Genomic DNA, 17060 nt, shown 5'->3' with positions numbered 1-17060 from the left:
ATACCCTCCAGTTCCTGATTTTCAAAGAAAGTCAGTGACAGCTATGATAGAATAAACAAATTTGCCCATCTGGGCAGTCTTGTCTCCCTCCTTCACTGATGTTACCCCTGAGCCCAGAACAGGATCTAGCACACCAAAAGCATCAGTAAATAATTGGAGGTTTATCTGGAATTATTGGAATACTATTTATCCAAAGCCTACCATTTATCAGTCATGCAGAAGGCATTTTGCATACCCTGTTTTTCTATTCCTTCTAACAAATAACCCTGTGTGGTGGACGTTATATTAGCTTATAAATAAAGAAACTGAGGTTTGAAAAATTTCACTGACCTACTGAATAACACAAATAGTAGGCAGAAAGCAGGAATTCAAATTTAGATCTGTCTGCCTTTCTAGCCAATATTCTGTCCACCACACCATGTTTTCACCCTAAAAGAAACAAATTATAGACTGACTTTTGGTCTTTTGCTATAAGATACCAAGTTAGCATATTTACATATTATCATGGGTTTAGAAACCCCTCCATGTGACAAGGACTCTGAAGAGCTGATGGGATGGGATGGGAATATAGAAGGCTCCAATCACATATTTCTTTGTGCAGAAAGGCAACAGAGTTTGGACCTTGTCACTTCCCTGCCATGCCACTATACCTTTCATTAAAATGAAATGTTCTCATCTGAAAACTGCATAACATAATTCTATCTCACTGAATTAAATGGGCAATGCATTTATGCAGAGCAAGGACTCAATAAATGTAGATTATTACTAACCTAGAATTATGTAGATTATTACCAACCCAGAATTATCTTCAAACTTATGTCAACCAACTCAATTGTTTTTAGAAAAGGCAGAAATATTTTTAAAGGGAAGATTATGCACATATTACCTATTTTCCCCATAAAGAATTTGCCCCTTTATCCAGCAAATTCACTGATGAAATTTTAAGTGGAAACCCCCTTTCTTTTTTTTTTTTTTAAAAAAAAAAAGGGTAGGGGAAGAGGCATGAAAAGTTGCTGTTTAAAAAAAAAGGTTGCTGTTTAGTCAGAACCGTCACTCATGGTATAAAAGGCACTTGAATAATAGGGATTTATGAATAAATTAATATGCATCATCTGGTGAATCCCAAAAGTTTCCTTCTCTTGCCCTGTGTAAGGCTTTTCAGGAAATAAAATTGCCTAAGAGAACATCCTTGCTAACACGTACACAACTAGTGTTGTGTTCTTTTCTAACTAAGAAAAGAAAGGTTTTATTACATTTCTCTACCTAAGGCTGGTAGTTACAGAACTAATCAGCTAATGTCTTCTGGATACAGTGTGGAGACTCTCTTGCTCAAAAGAGAGCTACCATAGAAAAGTTTGCCACTCTGTGAGGCAAGCAAGTCTTGCCTTGTTCCAAATTTAAGACATTCTGACATGGTCTGAAATGGCCTTAGCCATGCTACCCTGGAAATTTGTGGTCACCCTTTCCATTTTTCTTTCCTCATAAATCGGGCTGTGCTGACTGAGTGCTCAGCATCAGATTCTGCAGGCTGAACAATCCTTCCTGTCCCTACAAAGAATCCACGTAAATTTGCCAAAGAGCAAGTGCTATAGGGCAGAGGAGTTGGGACCTCAGCATTGGCTCTCCACGACTGAATACTTCTGAGGTAAAACTCATCAAGCAATGGGCTTCAAATCTCTCTTTTCTGAGTCTCTTTCTGAACAGCAGGCCAAAAATGAGCATTCTGAACGTCTCTCTCTCTCTGTCTCTCTGTCTCTCTCTGTCTCTCTCTCTCTCTCTCTCTCACACACACACACACACACAGAGTCAGGGCTGACATGGTTTGAGAGTTCTCAAATGGCAACATCAGCGAAATCGTGCTTACCTTCCAGAAACTTCAGTCCACAATAGATGCCCCTTGCCTGTGAAGAGCAGTCAGAGCCAGATTTCCAGCGTTCCAGTCAGCCTTGTTCTTGTCAGAGAGCAACACATCTCATCTCTGCGTAAGCTCTCAAATTCTTTCAGCGACCCACCCTCTAAAGTTGCAGGTCTAGATTTCTGACTGAGGGCGATCAGTGACGTGAGGCAAAGCTACTGGATGGCACTTTCTGGTTCTTCCTGATGGGATGTGGCTTCCTGTTTCACCACTTGGGAGAGGAGAAAACTGGAATTCAGTCAGACCCAGGATTACAAAGGCATTAGTTGCCTCATCGCTGTTGGTTCTGGTGCACACAGTCATTAGTCAACAACTGAACAAGATGGTCTTACTGTTTGTACTGAAAGGAAGGGGTTTATGCGGTGGAGAGAAACCTGAAACACTGTTGACAAGCCCACACTATTGCCCAAGGCGAGCGGGTCTGACAGCTATGGCATGTTCTAGAAGCCTGTGAGTGTTGGTGGGGATTTGTGCTAACTGAATCACCACCAGCAGCACCAGCACCACCAGCACCATCAATACGCCCCAAAACACATCCACTAGGGAGCACCAGTCCACAGAAAGGTGACTTCTCTGACTGTTTCCTGGCACCTGGGGTGGGGGTGATTCACTTTTTGGGGAACCATATAATGCCTCCCCAATAAAAATCTGGCCACCTTTTTCTTTTAGAAGAGTCAGAGGTAATTTTCTTTGTTTTTATTTATGTCAACCTCAAAGAACAGACCTTACAGACAATGGAAGACAAACCTGTTAGTAGCAGGATACTAACAGTCATTGGTCTGTCTGCTTGAGGCACTTCCAACTTCAAAGGCAAGTTTCCCTACATTTACAGTGTTTATTTGAGAAGGGAGACCTTTGGGGGCCGTTTTCACTTTCTCTTGCCTGCAGATGAAACAACTCCGGGTGTGGACTCTTTAAGGTGCCCTGACGAGCAAGGAAGCTTCAGCAAGTTGGTTCTTGTACCCCTCGGAGCCAAAACTCACCTCCCAGGCGGTTTGGGCAGCGCCGCCCACTCTGAGGGCCTGATTCGAGGCCCTTCCCATCTGTCTACTTCAGCTGCTGAGAGGTATCTTTCTTCTCCTGTCAGCTAATCGATGACAGCAAATTAAAAATTGACCAGAAGCAGAGAAGGGGAAAGGCCAGTCTCAGACTCCAAGGCTTCTCGGGTTTCACTGAATTCAGTTCAAAGAAGGATTGGTAAAGGCCCACTCACCAGACACTCGTTCAACTTTCTTCTTGGCCTGTTTTTTTCTTCCCAGACTTTCTTTTTGCTCTGAAGGGGTTCAGAAGATTTAGAGCTCATCTGGCAGGAGGGCTGAACGCCCAGCAGAGTGGTCACTAAGTGAGGCAGGTTGTAGTTCAGATTCTCATTGCATCCTGCCAGGTGACTATGTAGAATTGCCTGGTCTTCCTGACCCCGTGCTACTCCCTTTCTTGGTTCATCCTTCTCCAACTGCCACCTAACTTACCTTCCTCTTTAAAATTGTTTTTCTTGGGGCACCTGGGTGGCTCTCTGGTTGAGCTTCTGCCTTCAGCTCAGGTCATTATCCCAAGGTCCTGGGATGGAGGCCCACATCAGGCTCCCTACAGGAAGCCTGCTTCTCCCTCTGCCTGTGTCTCTGCCTCTCTCTGTGTGTCTCATGAATAAATAAATAAAATCTTTTTAAAAAGTAATATTGTTTTTCTCTATCGTGTCTCTCTTCCCTGATGATAAAGCTATACCAGTCACTTTTTTTCTGATAAGATTCCTTAGCACAGGAGACACCTGGTTCCTGGTTGCAACCTACATAGCTCAATACCTCCTCCATAATCAAAAGAATCCCATTATCATAAGCTGCACTGAGTCAGTGTCAAGGTGTAGTCCCTTGTTCCTTGAGCTACAGAGGCAAAAATTAACCTGTTGCACAATTGATGCAATAGTGTGCAAGAGCCAGGGGGATGGAAGTGAGGAATTCTGATGGTTTGTGAGTTGTGACCTACACATAAGCCCAGTGTATCTGTGCACGACCCCTCTGCAGAAGACACATCAATACAAATACGGTTCTTTTGAAGACTGCTAAGGTCCTGCCTTTTCCCTTTTCTCTTTCTCACTTGTACCTCATGATTGATAACTTTATCAGTTCACTGCTAACAGAAGAGAACCCAGGGAAGCATGATAGAGCAAGAGGCCTGTGTGGGTGTCATTTTGTCTAGGTAATACTTAACTGTCTTATTTTATGAGAAAAGTTTAGAAGCGAGTTAAGGCATTAAATCTGTTGTGTATTTTAAATCATTATTAGTAGAGGTTGTTTATTAAATCTCAATGGTTCATTGCATTTTTAAAAGTGAACATCACACCTCTGACAAAGGTAAGCAGTTAAACCCAATATTAGGGGACAAGATTTGTGGGAAGCAGAAAGGGCTGCATTACAAAACCCAAGGAATTTTACCCACAATACAGGAGAGAGGAAGAAAAGCAGTGAGAACCCTATACAAAGCCAGTCAAGATTCTGGAGAGCTGGGTGCCTGGGTGGCTCAGTGCTTCAGCGTCTGCCTTTGGCTCAGGGCATGATCTTGGGGTCCTGGGATCAAGTTCCACATCGGGCTCCCCACAGGGAGCCTGCTTCTCCCTCTGCCTATGTCTCCGCCTCTCTTCTGGTGTCTCTCATGAATAAACAATATCTTTAAAAATAAAAATAAAGATTATAAAGAGCCCCTGAAGAACTCACAAGAGAAAAATAGTGGAAGCAGGACACAGGAAAATGGCTTCAGAGCCACAGCAGGAAGCATGGATCTAGAAACTGTGTCCAGAGCTTTGCTAGCCAGAAGCAGAGGGCACATAAGGTGTAGACACAGAGGAAAGGGGAGTGGGACAGTTTCTGATATTCTAAGTGGCATGTTATGTTGCAAGCCTTAAGCTAACTCTCTAGAGAAGAAAATGTAAGTTTGATGGAATTGATCTGCTTTTACCTCAAAGGAAAGAATCCCTTCCAAGAATCTTAATGAATACAGTTTGGGCCATATTGATCTTAGCCTACTGAGTCCAATGTGGCGGAGGGGGGTGGCTTATGAATAAAAACTGTGTTTTCTTATAATGTTTCATCTTATCATTTTCACAGACTTTCCAAATACAAAAGTTTTCTCATAGAAATGTTAAGTCAAAATGCTACCAAACTGCATTCTCTAAATAGGTGTGTGGAGAAACTCCCATGGGATATAACAAAACAAGCCAAAGTCTTCACAAATGCCTGGAATGTGAAGACTACATCTTCTTGACATAAAAATCTCCCCAGATGATTTGCCTGAATCCCCACAATGGATTATAGATTACAGACACACCTCAGAGTGTGTTCCAGACCACTGCAATAAAGTGAACATCTCAATAAAGCTAGGCAAGGAATTTTTTGGCTTCCCAGTGCATATAAAATTTATCTTTCTACTATACTATAGTATATTAAATGTGCAAAGCATTATATCTTTAAAAATGTGTATATACCTTAACTTAAAAATACTTTATTGCTAAACATATTCTAACCAACACTGGAGCTTTCGACTAGTCCTAATCTTTTTGCTGGTGGAAGGTCTTATCTTGATGTCAATGACTGCCGACTTATCAGAGTGGTGGCTGTGAAGGTTGGCATGACTGAGTCAATTTCTTAAAATAAGACAACAGTGAAGTTTGCCACGTTGATTGACTCTTCCCTTCATGAACCATTTCTTTAGCAGGTGATGCTGCTTGATAGCATTTTTACCCACAGTAGAACTTCTTTCAAAATTGGAGTCAATCCTCTCAAAACCTGCTATTGCTTTATCAACTAAGTTTATTTCACATTCTAAATCCTTGGTCATCATTTCAACAGTCTTCACAGAATCTTCACCAGGAGTAGATTCCACCTAAGGAAACCACTTTCTTTGCTTATTCCTAAAAAAATAATTCTTCATACATTTAAGTTTGATCAGGATGGCAGCAGCTCAGGCTCATCTTCAGCCTCCACTTCTAATTCTAGTTCTCCTGCTCTTTCCACCACATCTCTAGTTATTTCCTCCACTGAGGTCTTGAATTCCTTGAAGCTACCCATGAGAATTGGAATCAACTTGTTCCAAACTCCTGTTTGCGTTGATTCTTTGACCTCTTCCTGTGAGTCACAAATGTTCTTAGTGCCACATAGAATGATGAATCCTTTCCAGTAGGTTTTCAGTTTATTTTGCTTAGATCCAGCAGAGTAATCACTACCTGTGGCAGCCAGAGCCTTATGAAATGTGTTTCTTAAGTAATAAGACTTGAAATCACTCCTTGATCCATTGGCCACAGAATGACTGTTGTGATAGCAGGCATGAAAACAACATTAATCTTAGTGTCTATCTCCCCTCAGAGCTCTTGGGTGACCAGGTACATTGTCAACCCGCAGGAACATTTTGAAAGGAATCTTCTCTTCTGAGCAGCAAGTCTCAACAGTAGACTTAAAATAGTCTGTAAGCCATGTTGTAAACAGATGTGGTGTTATCCAGGCTTTGTTGTTCCCTTTATAGAGCATAGGCAGAGTAGATTTAGCATAATTCTTAAGGCCCTTGGATTTTCGAAATAACAAGTGCTCCCCCAAACTTCACCTCAAGTTAAACTCACCAGGTGCATTAGCCCCTAATAAGAGTTGGCCTGTCTTTTGAAGCTTTGAAAACAGGTATTGACTTTTCCTCTCTACTTTGAAAATCCTAGCTGGCATCTTCTTCCAATAGCAGGCTGGTTCGTCTACATTGACAATCTACTGTCACCTTCATGAATTATCCTAGCTAGATCTTCTGGTTAATAGGCTGCAGCTTCTACATCAGCACTTATTGCTTCATCTTGCACATTGATGTTATGAGAGCAGCTTCATTCCTTAAATCTCATGTACCCACCTCTGCTGGCTTCAAACTTTTCATTTGCAGCTTCCTCACCTCTCTCAGCCTTCACAGAATAGAAGAGAGTCAGAACCTGGCTCTAGATTAGGTGTGGCTTAAAGGAATGTGTGGCTGGTTTGATTTTCTATCCAGACCACTAAGACTTACTCCACATGAGCAATAAAACTTTCGCTTTTTATCATTTGTGTGTTCACTGGAATAGCACTTTTAATTTCCTCTAAGAACTTCTCCTTTGTATTCACAGCTTGGTTAACTGACACCAGAGGCCTAGCTTTCAGCCCATCTTAGCTTTTGACTCACCTTCCTCACTAAGTTTAATCATTTCTAGCTTTTGATTTAAAGTGAGAGACATGTGGCTCTTCCTTTCACTTAAACACTTAGAAGCCATTGTAGAGTTATTGACTGGCCTAAATTCATTATCGTTGTGCCTCAGGAATAGGAAGACCCAAGGAGAGGGATAGAGGTGGGGGAGCAGCCCACTGGGGGAACGCTCAGAACACATACATCTATTGGTCAAGTTTGTTGTCTTACGATTACAACAGTAACATCAAAAATCACTGATCACAGATTACCGTAATAGATATAATTTAATTATAATGAAAAAGTATGAAATACTGTGAGAATTACTAAAGCATGACAGAGACACAAAGTAAACAATGCTGTTAGGAAAATGGTACTGATAGACTTCCTTGATGGCTCGACGCAAGGTTGCCACAAACTTTCAATTCATAAAAAAAAAAAAAAAGCATTGTCTGTGAAACACAATAAAGTGAAGTCATACAGGTCTTCCTGCATAGCACCTGAACAGAATCTCCTTTACCTCCCATCCACCAGGTTCCACACTCTCCTTGGCCCAGCATCACAAGGTTTTCTGGGAGATAATTTGAGAGAAACTAAGGAAATTGAAGAGCAGATCATCAGAACTAAGGGTTTTCATACATTCATACTTGAGTATCCCCTATCCCTCTCTGTTTTGTGTCTGAAAGCTCCTTCCCCTCCTGCTCTATGTCTGCTTATATCTCAATCATCACCCTCTGACATATGTAACCTCTTATTGCCTTTATGACCTATCTCCCGAATTACAATGTCAGCACCATGAGGGCTGGGACTTTTGTCTGCCTTGTTCACTGCTGAATCCTCAGGAGTCAGAATAATTCTTCACACAGAGTCCATGTTCTGTGTTGGGAGGGCACATCTTTGATTGTGTCTTTTCCTATCTACCACATTGTGTTCAAAGGTAATTCATTGGGCTTCCTCAGAACTTAGAAGTGGGTATTGGGTGTCATGAAGATGGCTGGTTCTATTCTGAGTTAGTTAGGAGAAGGGGAGATTTTTCCCTCAAAGATTTAGATCTGTCACATACTGAGTATTTGAAGCAAAGTGTTTTTAGAATCCATCTGGCACGTACTCTGGGAAGGCCATGGAGCTGTATGACAGCCAGATCACACATTGTCGTTTGAGTTGGCTCTCAACAACCTCTTGGTCCACAGCCCTCACTAAGAGATAGCCAGAAGGTCTGTGCATATGGCTCCTGGCCCTGGGTGTGGCTGAGGGTGATGGGGGCAGGCCACATCTCAACTCGCCTCTTCCAGAAAGCTTTTGTTGCTAAACCCTTGTCCCACTTTGTGCTATGTGATCTTATGCTTATTGGCTATGTGACTCCAGGCAAGTCACCTAACTTTTCAGTCCTGTGAGTTTCTCACATGCAAAATGAAGAGAATAACAGCAATACCTCAGAGTTGTAGAAACATTAAATGAGTTAATATACATAAAAGCACTTAGGAGAGTACCTGGCATATCGGAAGAAGCCCTCTGAGACATATCTCATCAGCTATGATGATAATTATAATTACTATTACTAATTTATTTTATCTATGAGCTTTACTCCTGTGTTGCTTTGTAATAGACTTTATATCATGCATTTGGTCTTAGTTTCTCCAGTTAAATCTTGGAGTAAAAGTCTCTCAGTAGCACCCATTACTACTTTCTGAACATAGTATTTATTCATTAACTCATTCATCAAGTATTTTATTGGGCTCATACTATGTGCCAGGGACATTGTATCTTTTGAAGGAGCTGAGGATCTCAAGAATAAAAACATAGCATGATTGCCCAAACTAATATAGACACACATTCATATAGATGAGCATAAGTATTCACAAACCTACTGTACAGAGTGCAGAGGGAAATCTACATATGTGTATGCAGTGTGTGTATATTTATATGCTCTGTATAGGTATAAATTGGGACGATAGAGGAGATGGACTCCCAGACAATTCACTATTCCAACATGCAAGCAGGCATAGCCATGGATTTTAAGTGAGGAGCTAAGACTACATAATATGGCATCAGGAAGCAGGCAGAAGTGGCAGATAAAGTTTTCATCCCCAGAACTAATCCCACAACTGTCTCAGTCTGTGAAGGTAGAATGTGGTAGCTTTAACATCTGTGCTCCCTGTATCCAGCATTGTGTTGGGCATCAGAGTAACTACTCCATGTACTTTGAATATACTTATATGGGCTGCATCAGCACTTACGTAGGTAGGAAGCTCTGGGAGTTAAGACGGAGATGAATGTCTCAGTAAATGCCTGGGCTGTCAATACCATGTTATGCGTGACAAGGTAATGGAAAACAAAATGCCCCTTATCCATCCAGCTGTCATTCATTCAGTACGTGTACTTATACAAGGTGCTTGACATACAGGTGTCATACAAGGTGGAGACAATGTCTCTGATCTCAAGGAGATTGCCATATATCTTTGCCCTTTTACTCTGGTCTCTCTCCTATCCTATACCCTAGATGCCACCTGCCAACAAGGAATCAGGCACCTCTCTTCAGCTTATCAAGTCTTGTGTATGATTTTTTAAAAAGCCAGACTAACTTTCATGAAGTCACCAGCTAAGACTCCTTCCCAAAAACAAGACTCTCCCCCAATCTGCCTGCTTAATAAAAGACTGGTTATTCCATAGGGCACTAGAAACACAGCCAGGCTTGAGGTTGAGTGTTGACCGTCTGTGGGATCGTGGCTATTAAACCGGCTTGGTCACTCTTTGGTCGTTTCCAGACTCTCTTTGGTGGAGTTCTAAACCAAATATATTTCCCCTCATCAGTTGCTTTTGTGCCACCAAAGTACTCACAGTGATCAGAACATCCCAGTGGAACTAAGTATGGTATTGAGATCCCAATCTGGGTGGGGGGAGGGGGGGTGGTTCCTTTTCGTTTCCAATCCCTCAGGTAGAGCTATCCTCCTGCATGCTATTACCAAGTAATGTCGAAACACGGCCTTTATTAAACTATTTCCTTGCTCTACAATTTATGGCTTCCTTATGCTGGTACATTCAATCTAAACTATAACTGCCTATTTCCTAAGCTCCCCTCCAAAATGTGATCCCCATCTAGCCTGTCCCACTTTTGCACTTCATTGTACCCCAATACAGTAAGCTCCTGGGCTAAGCCCGTGGCTATGTTCATGCTGCTCACTCTGATCTTTGCTCATGCCCACCTATGGTCTGTCCACATCCTAGACCCAACCATTTCCTCTGGGAGATTCTGCCTCTCAAATCAACTTGAATCACCTTTCTCTTCCTCGAGCCCTTACACTTATCCATACATGCCATCAGCCTCACTTTACGTGCAGTGCATTCTCTACCAGCATAGCACAAAACACTTCCATAATACAACCTGATCAATGTTTGTGTATGTACACACACATACACAGGCAGGTGTGTGTCTTGTCTCTGATATGAGTTATAAACACCCTATGAACCCAGATAGCCTAGAAACACTACCAGGTTCAGAGGACACTCACAATAAATATTAGTTAAGGCTCTGTTAACACTCCTTCCTCTTATATTTTAAGCTATATGTTAAAAGGCCGCTCTTCCTCCTTCAATGGTATTTTCATTTCTTCAACAACTACTTATTGAGCACCTCCTACGTGCCCGAAAATAGGGAAATCACAGTGAACAAGGCAGCTATGATCCCTGCTTCCCTGAATGTCAGCAGCCCTTTGCTCTCCTTCTGTGGGAGACAGTCCCTAGGTCCACTGCGCTATGCAGCGAGTGCTGGGGACTAACACTTTGGAAGACCCTAGAAGGATATGAGCAAAATACCACACACAATGTTGACTATAAAGCATCTTTCCCTGCCTTCTCCTGAGACCTCACATCAGGAAAAAAAAAAAAACACTTTTTTTTAACCTCTTTTACATTACACTGGTTTTGAATTCGAAACTCAAATGTCCCATAGCATATTTCACTATTGGGTGTTGTCTGAAAGTGTTCAATAATGTAGGATGACTTCTGTTCACTTACACAACGGATGTCTTATAACAGAGATACACCTGCTAAAAAATATTAGTGTCTCTTTAAAGAAACCAGGTATAAAAGTTGAGTTTTACTAACAACTAATAATACGTATCACCGAATGTTTACATGAATAATTTATAATGTTCATCCATTCACATGTTTATGGAGCTCCTATCATAGCAGTTATGACACCAGTAAGCAGGGTCACAACAAAAATAGTTTGCTTGACCATATTAAACTGTCTGCAGGGCCCATTTGCTAAACAGAATACTAGCCATTTATAATTAAATATCTGGCATGAACTTTAGAGGATAAATTGTACACAGGGAAATTATCCGCAACAACTCTAGTCCAAACTTTTCATTACTTAAATCCTTAAAATCAAAATCAACCAACCAACCAACCATTCAACAAACAGCTGCAAATACAAAATATGAAAATAATTATCCTAATAAGCATGAAGGGCTTCAGATTTCAGTTAAAATACTATGTTTTCAAAGTTGAAAAGAAAACCATCTAACTGTCAGTAGCAATCAATACCCCGGTAGCCTCAGATATGCTCTGTATCAAGGTCCTAAGTTTTCAGAGACAGTAGCAGAGTAACTAGAACAGACCAGAAAACTCTTGGACTGTTGAACTTCATTACTGCGTTTCAGCAGGGACAATGTAAAGCAAAGATCCTCATATGGTCACATGTGTAATAGAAGAATGTATAAATCATGCATAATTTCATAGTAACGATGGCTTGTGGCTGCCATAATCGGTGACCACCAGAGGGACTGAGCCCATATACTGAAGCAATTTAGCTGTTCCATTCCTTACATATCAGCAATGATCTACACTAATCATCAGATACCCAGGTACATGCCATGCTAATACCATGTAAAGTAAACATAAAACACAGAGCTAATTAGGACAGAAATACCATATGACTCTTCTACAATTCCAATCATTGTTATTAAGATAGGTTATGACTACTGCAGGGGTACTTTCTGTATATGTAACATATTTATCCTGATCTAAACCAGTAACTCAATTTTTAAAATATAATCCACAATACATACCTTTTATATTATGACCTAATATAAATATACATACAAATATATATAACTGAAACCAAAGTTTCACAAAACAATACTTATCCATATCATTTGTGATGTACTCTCTTGTCTATTCTAGTCTAATCTTGACTCTTCAAAAAATTCCAGTCTGGACCTATTCATCTGGTTTACTGACCCATTAATGGATGATGGAGCACAATTTATAGGGTTCAAATAACCTAATTGGATTGCTTTACCCTTCCTACAATTCAATATACGACTTTTTTTCTCATTCCAGTTAAAGACACTTTCTGATGAGATAAAAGAAAAACTGGCATGTGCATCAAACTTCAGAGGTGATTTCAGACTCCAAACTATGACCACGGAAGAGGGTTCTTTTACAGAGTCTAAGCAAATGCTGGGAACCTTGATAAATTTTCTTGAATTTTAGAGTAAGTAAAAGCATATTTTCAGTATTTTTTTAAAGTAGGGATAATAACTTTTACCCGACAAAAAGAGAGTCTACTCAAAGAGGTTTCCTGGCCAGTGGTACAAAGGCCACAGCAGCTTGTGAATCGAGTCTAGGCTCTCAAATCCATTTCTGGACAGTCTCTGGGACTCCCTGCTGAGCCCCCTACCACAGAGAACTACAGTAATCTGGGCTAGATCTCTCTTCACCTGGGTGGGGTTAATATCCAGAAAAGATGGGGCCTACCCAGCGATTCACAAAGACTCACAAAGGCAAAGATGGGGAACAGCTTGATGCTCTAGCTCTGGGGTGTGCCTGACTTTGCAAGGCCCAGTACCTGTGGGTTACAGCAAAGGGGAGGCAGCTCAGCCCAGGATTCCGCCTCAGTCTGTGCGCAGACAGGAACAGGGCCTCACCCTGTGAGGGGACAGGCACCCAAGTCACGGCTTTGCTGCAGGGTGACAGGGTCAGACCTTCGCCTGAGTGGGAATAGAGACAAGGCCTTGGTCTAGGTGGGCACCGGGACACAGCTTCAGGCTACATGGGGATATGGACCTGGGACAAAGCCTGGGTGGACTCAGGGACCCAGGGAACCACCTCAGCCTGCAGGGGTTGGGGGGTGGGACAGGGACAGGGGCAGGGCTTCAGGGTGCAGGGGACAGAGACAAGGGCCTTAGCCTGCAGGGGGACAGGGACAGAGTCTCTGCCTGCGGGAGTACAGGGACCCAGGGCACAACCTTGGCCTGTGGGGGGTTGGGAACAGGGGCAGGGCCTTAGCCTTCATGGGGACAGGGACAGGGCCTCAGCCTGTGGGGTACGGGGACCCAGGGCATGGCCTCGGCCTGTGTGGGGACAGGGGCCGGGCTAGGCCTGAGCGGAGACAGGGGCCGAGACACCCCCTCGGCCTGCGGGGGCACAGGGGCCGGGGACCAGGCCGAGGCGGGTCGGGGACGCCGGCACTGGCCACGCAGCACTGACTCCCGCACCGCGGGGTCTGCGGGTCCCGCGTACACCCCCACCGGCACGGCCTGGCAGCCTCATCCCTCCCCCGCACCTTTCTCCTCTGCTCAGAGGCCGAGACTTGAGTGCGCCCAGCCCGGCCGGGGCAGCGCAGCGGTGCATCCTGGGACCAGGACCCCTCCAGGCCTGGGGGCGGGGCGGGGGGAGCCCCAGCGCAGGCCGCCCGAAGAGTGCACGGGAATGACAGCAGCTTCCTTTATTAGTGTGTGTGTGTGTGTGTGTGTGTGTTTTATTGGAGTTGGATTTGCGAACACACAGTATAACACCCAGGGCTCATCCCGTCAAGCTTCCTGCGCAGGTGCAGGTGCAGGTGCTGGGGGCGCGGCAGGCACTGTCCCCGACCTTGCAACACAGACTGTAACACGGGCTAAGGAACCGGCCCGAGCTGCCGCGCTAGTACATAGCACGGCTGGGATTCCAACCTGGCTTTTTTGTAACTCCAAACACGGCGCCCTTCTTCCTGCACTACAACCTCCCCAGAGGGTAAGTAACATTGTAATTGGTCTACAGACTCCTCACAACTTCCCAGTGCGGGGAGAGGCAGCTGGAAGCAGTTCTAGAATAATTCTTAAGTCTAGGTAGGCAGTGATCTCATTACAAGGATGATTGAACAGAGATAGATCAATACAAAGACTATAGCTAAAAAGGAGCAGTGAAAAATCTCCAACAAAAGAGGAAGAATATTATTTCTTTGAATATTTGATTAAAATATAAATGTGTGAAAATCATTTATAGAGGAGATAGTATAGTGTAGTAGTTAGGAAAACAAGCTTTGGAACCAGACAGCCCGGATTCAAATTCTTGACTCTTCAATTTAATGACTTTGGGGTATATGACCTCAGGTTTTTTAATGCTTCTTATAGCTTTTTAAAATGCTAATTTCCTCATAAGTAAAATGAGGATAATAATTCCTCCTTGCAGGGGTCTTAAGGATTGTGTGATATAAAGTCTACAAAATGTTTAGTATAATATCTGGTAAAAATAAGTATTCAGAAAATGATAGCTATTTTTGCTATTTCTCTGCACAAAAAAAAAATAAGTGATGTATGTTCTTAGTAATAAGCAACTTTATTATTAGGTTTTATTAAGTTTTAAGTCTTAATATGTTTTCCATGACATAAAAGTGAAAAGGCATCAAAGAGAGCTCAGGAAGAGATAAAATTGCAAGCAAGGAGTTGAGATACGAGCAGAGATGGATGAAAGATTTCAAGGAAATAGAAAAATAATCACAGATTTAACACCTGCTTTGGAGGTGATGATGGGGTGAACTGACGTTGGAGAAAAGCAAATCAGGTATAAAGAAGTAAAGAGTTCAGACATTCTCCCAGAGTACACAGAAGAACAAAGATCAAAGTGCTAAGAGAGGAAGATAAGCATGAGGGAAAAAGCAGAAACTCCATCTACAAATGATTACTTAAAGAACATCTGAGATGGTATAAACGACTCATGTTCTAGGTAAGAGTACTCAAAAGAGAACCACATCTAGATATAATTTCAGGACATTTTTGCATTTCAAGGACAAGAAATTATTTGGGATGTACCATTTGAAAATCACAGTTAACCTAAAAATAACCCGTTGAGGATGGTCTCACCTGTCTCCTCCAGAACAACAGTAATAGAAAAATGGATCACTAAATTCTGTCCCTGAAACTAATAATACAGTATGCTAACTAAATTGAATTTAAATAAAAAATTAAAGAAAATAAACTCTTTGAAACTAAAACATAAAAAAATAAACAACAATGGAGCAAAATGGCAACCATTTAAGAAAAAATTGCAACACAAAAACTGTTCCCAAACAACTTGTCATTTAGTCAACAAAGGAATGGCGACTGAAAGACACATTTTGATATTCAAGCTTTCAGAAAATATACCCCTCTTCCTAGGAAGGTTGCTGAGAGGCACACTCCCAGTCATGCTTTCTGGAAACTTTACCAGAGAGGAATCAAAATTAAGATTAGCTCATTGGATACACTGTGAATCAAGAGGAAAGAAGAGTTAAGACTAAGTTATCAATATAATAATAGTGATAAATATAATAATAATAAAATGGAATGGAAAAAGCAAAATTAAAATTTGGAGAAGATACATAATGTACAAATTTATTGGGAATGGTGATGTGGTTTATGAATTCAGATAACATTAGCAACAGCTGGAGAGGTGAAGGGGGCAAGCAAATGAACATTAATGAAATGTTGCATGAATGAAATCTATACTTTTGGCTTCTGTATTGGCTTTGATGACTAGAAAAAGGAATCTTCAAACATGTTTTTGGAAAGCATAAAAAGATAATGTTTTGTATAGTTAAAAGAAGTAGGTATGTTTTCTAAATAACTACAAGACATAAATACAAATTAACAATCCATATGCAACCCAAGAGAAAACAAAGAAAACATCAAGAAAGGATAAACTAAAATGTCAACTATGTAAGTTATGACATGAAAAATCACCTGGAAGGTTAAAACTAAAAAGAAGTATGTATGTTATACTTCGATAAAAAGGAGTAACTTTGGGATTCCTGGGTGGCGCAGCGGTTTAGCGCCTGCCTTTGGCCCAGGGCGTGATCCTGGAGACCCGGGATCGAATCCCACATCGGGCTCCCGGTGCATGGAGCCTGCTTCTCCCTCTGCCTGTGTCTCTGCCTCTCTCTCTCTCTCTCTCTCTCTGTGTGACTATCATAAATAAATAAAAAATTTTAAAAATGTTAAAAAAAGGAGTAACTTTGATTATTAAAAAGGAAAAACTTTTTGATTATGTTTTTATTATAAAATCTATTATCTGTTGCTTATATAGTTGACTCTTGAAAAATGTGGGGGCTGAGGTGCTGACTTCTATGCCGTGGAAAATCCATGTATAACTTTTGGTGCCCCCAAAACTTAACTACGAGTAGCCTACTGTTGACCAGAAGCCTCACTGATATCATAAACAGCTAGCTAACACATATTTTGTATGTTCTGTGTATTATAGATTGTATTCTTAAAGTAGGCTAGAGAAAGGAAATGTTACTAAAAAAACTGTACAGATGAGAAAATATATTCACAGGACTGTATTTATAAAAAAAATCCAACTATAAGTGGACTTGTGCAGTTCAAACCTGTATTGTTCAAGGGTCAACAGTACATGATCAGACCAAAGAAATAATTCCAAAAGTTTTTTTTAAAGATTTTATTAATTTATTCATGAGAGACATGGAGAAATAGGTAGATAGAGGGAGAAGTAGGCTTCTGGTTGGGGACTCATGTAGAACTTGATCTTAGGACCCCAGGATCACGAGCTGAGCCAAAGGCAGATGCTCAATCACTGAGCCACCCAGATGCCCCACATTCCAAAAGATTTACTTTAGAAGTCACAAAATAAAGGTGGGAACCTCAGACCTTAGTCTTGAATGGTCCTGATGCACTTTTCTTTAGATACCACAGTGATTTTTCTC

General features: G+C 41.7%; 1 protein-coding gene across 10 annotated transcripts in view; it reads right to left on the bottom strand.

Annotated features, from left to right (window-relative positions):
- The window catches only part of CERS3 (ceramide synthase 3), a 121263-nt gene extending 107516 nt beyond the window's left edge, over nucleotides 1–13747 (bottom strand). For 6 of the 10 annotated variants that reach the window (XM_077869652.1, XM_077869654.1, XM_077869651.1 and 3 more), the window contains exons 1-3: nucleotides 13665–13747; nucleotides 12948–13089; nucleotides 1865–2126 (exon numbers count right to left, since the gene is read on the bottom strand). The gene's annotated coding sequence lies outside the window, so the exon portion shown is untranslated. The remainder of the gene's footprint in view (nucleotides 1–1864; nucleotides 2127–12947; nucleotides 13090–13664) is intronic. The other 4 variants (XM_077869657.1, XM_077869659.1, XM_077869664.1 and 1 more) reach the window with 2 other exon arrangements.
- Between the last annotated feature and the right edge of the window lie 3313 nt (nucleotides 13748–17060).

This window comes from Canis aureus, chromosome 2 (genome assembly GCF_053574225.1).
Source record: "Canis aureus isolate CA01 chromosome 2, VMU_Caureus_v.1.0, whole genome shotgun sequence".
Classification (NCBI taxonomy): domain Eukaryota; kingdom Metazoa; phylum Chordata; class Mammalia; order Carnivora; family Canidae; genus Canis; species Canis aureus.
The sequence above is the reverse complement of the archived record's forward strand: the minus strand, read 5'-3'. Positions and strand labels throughout refer to the sequence as shown.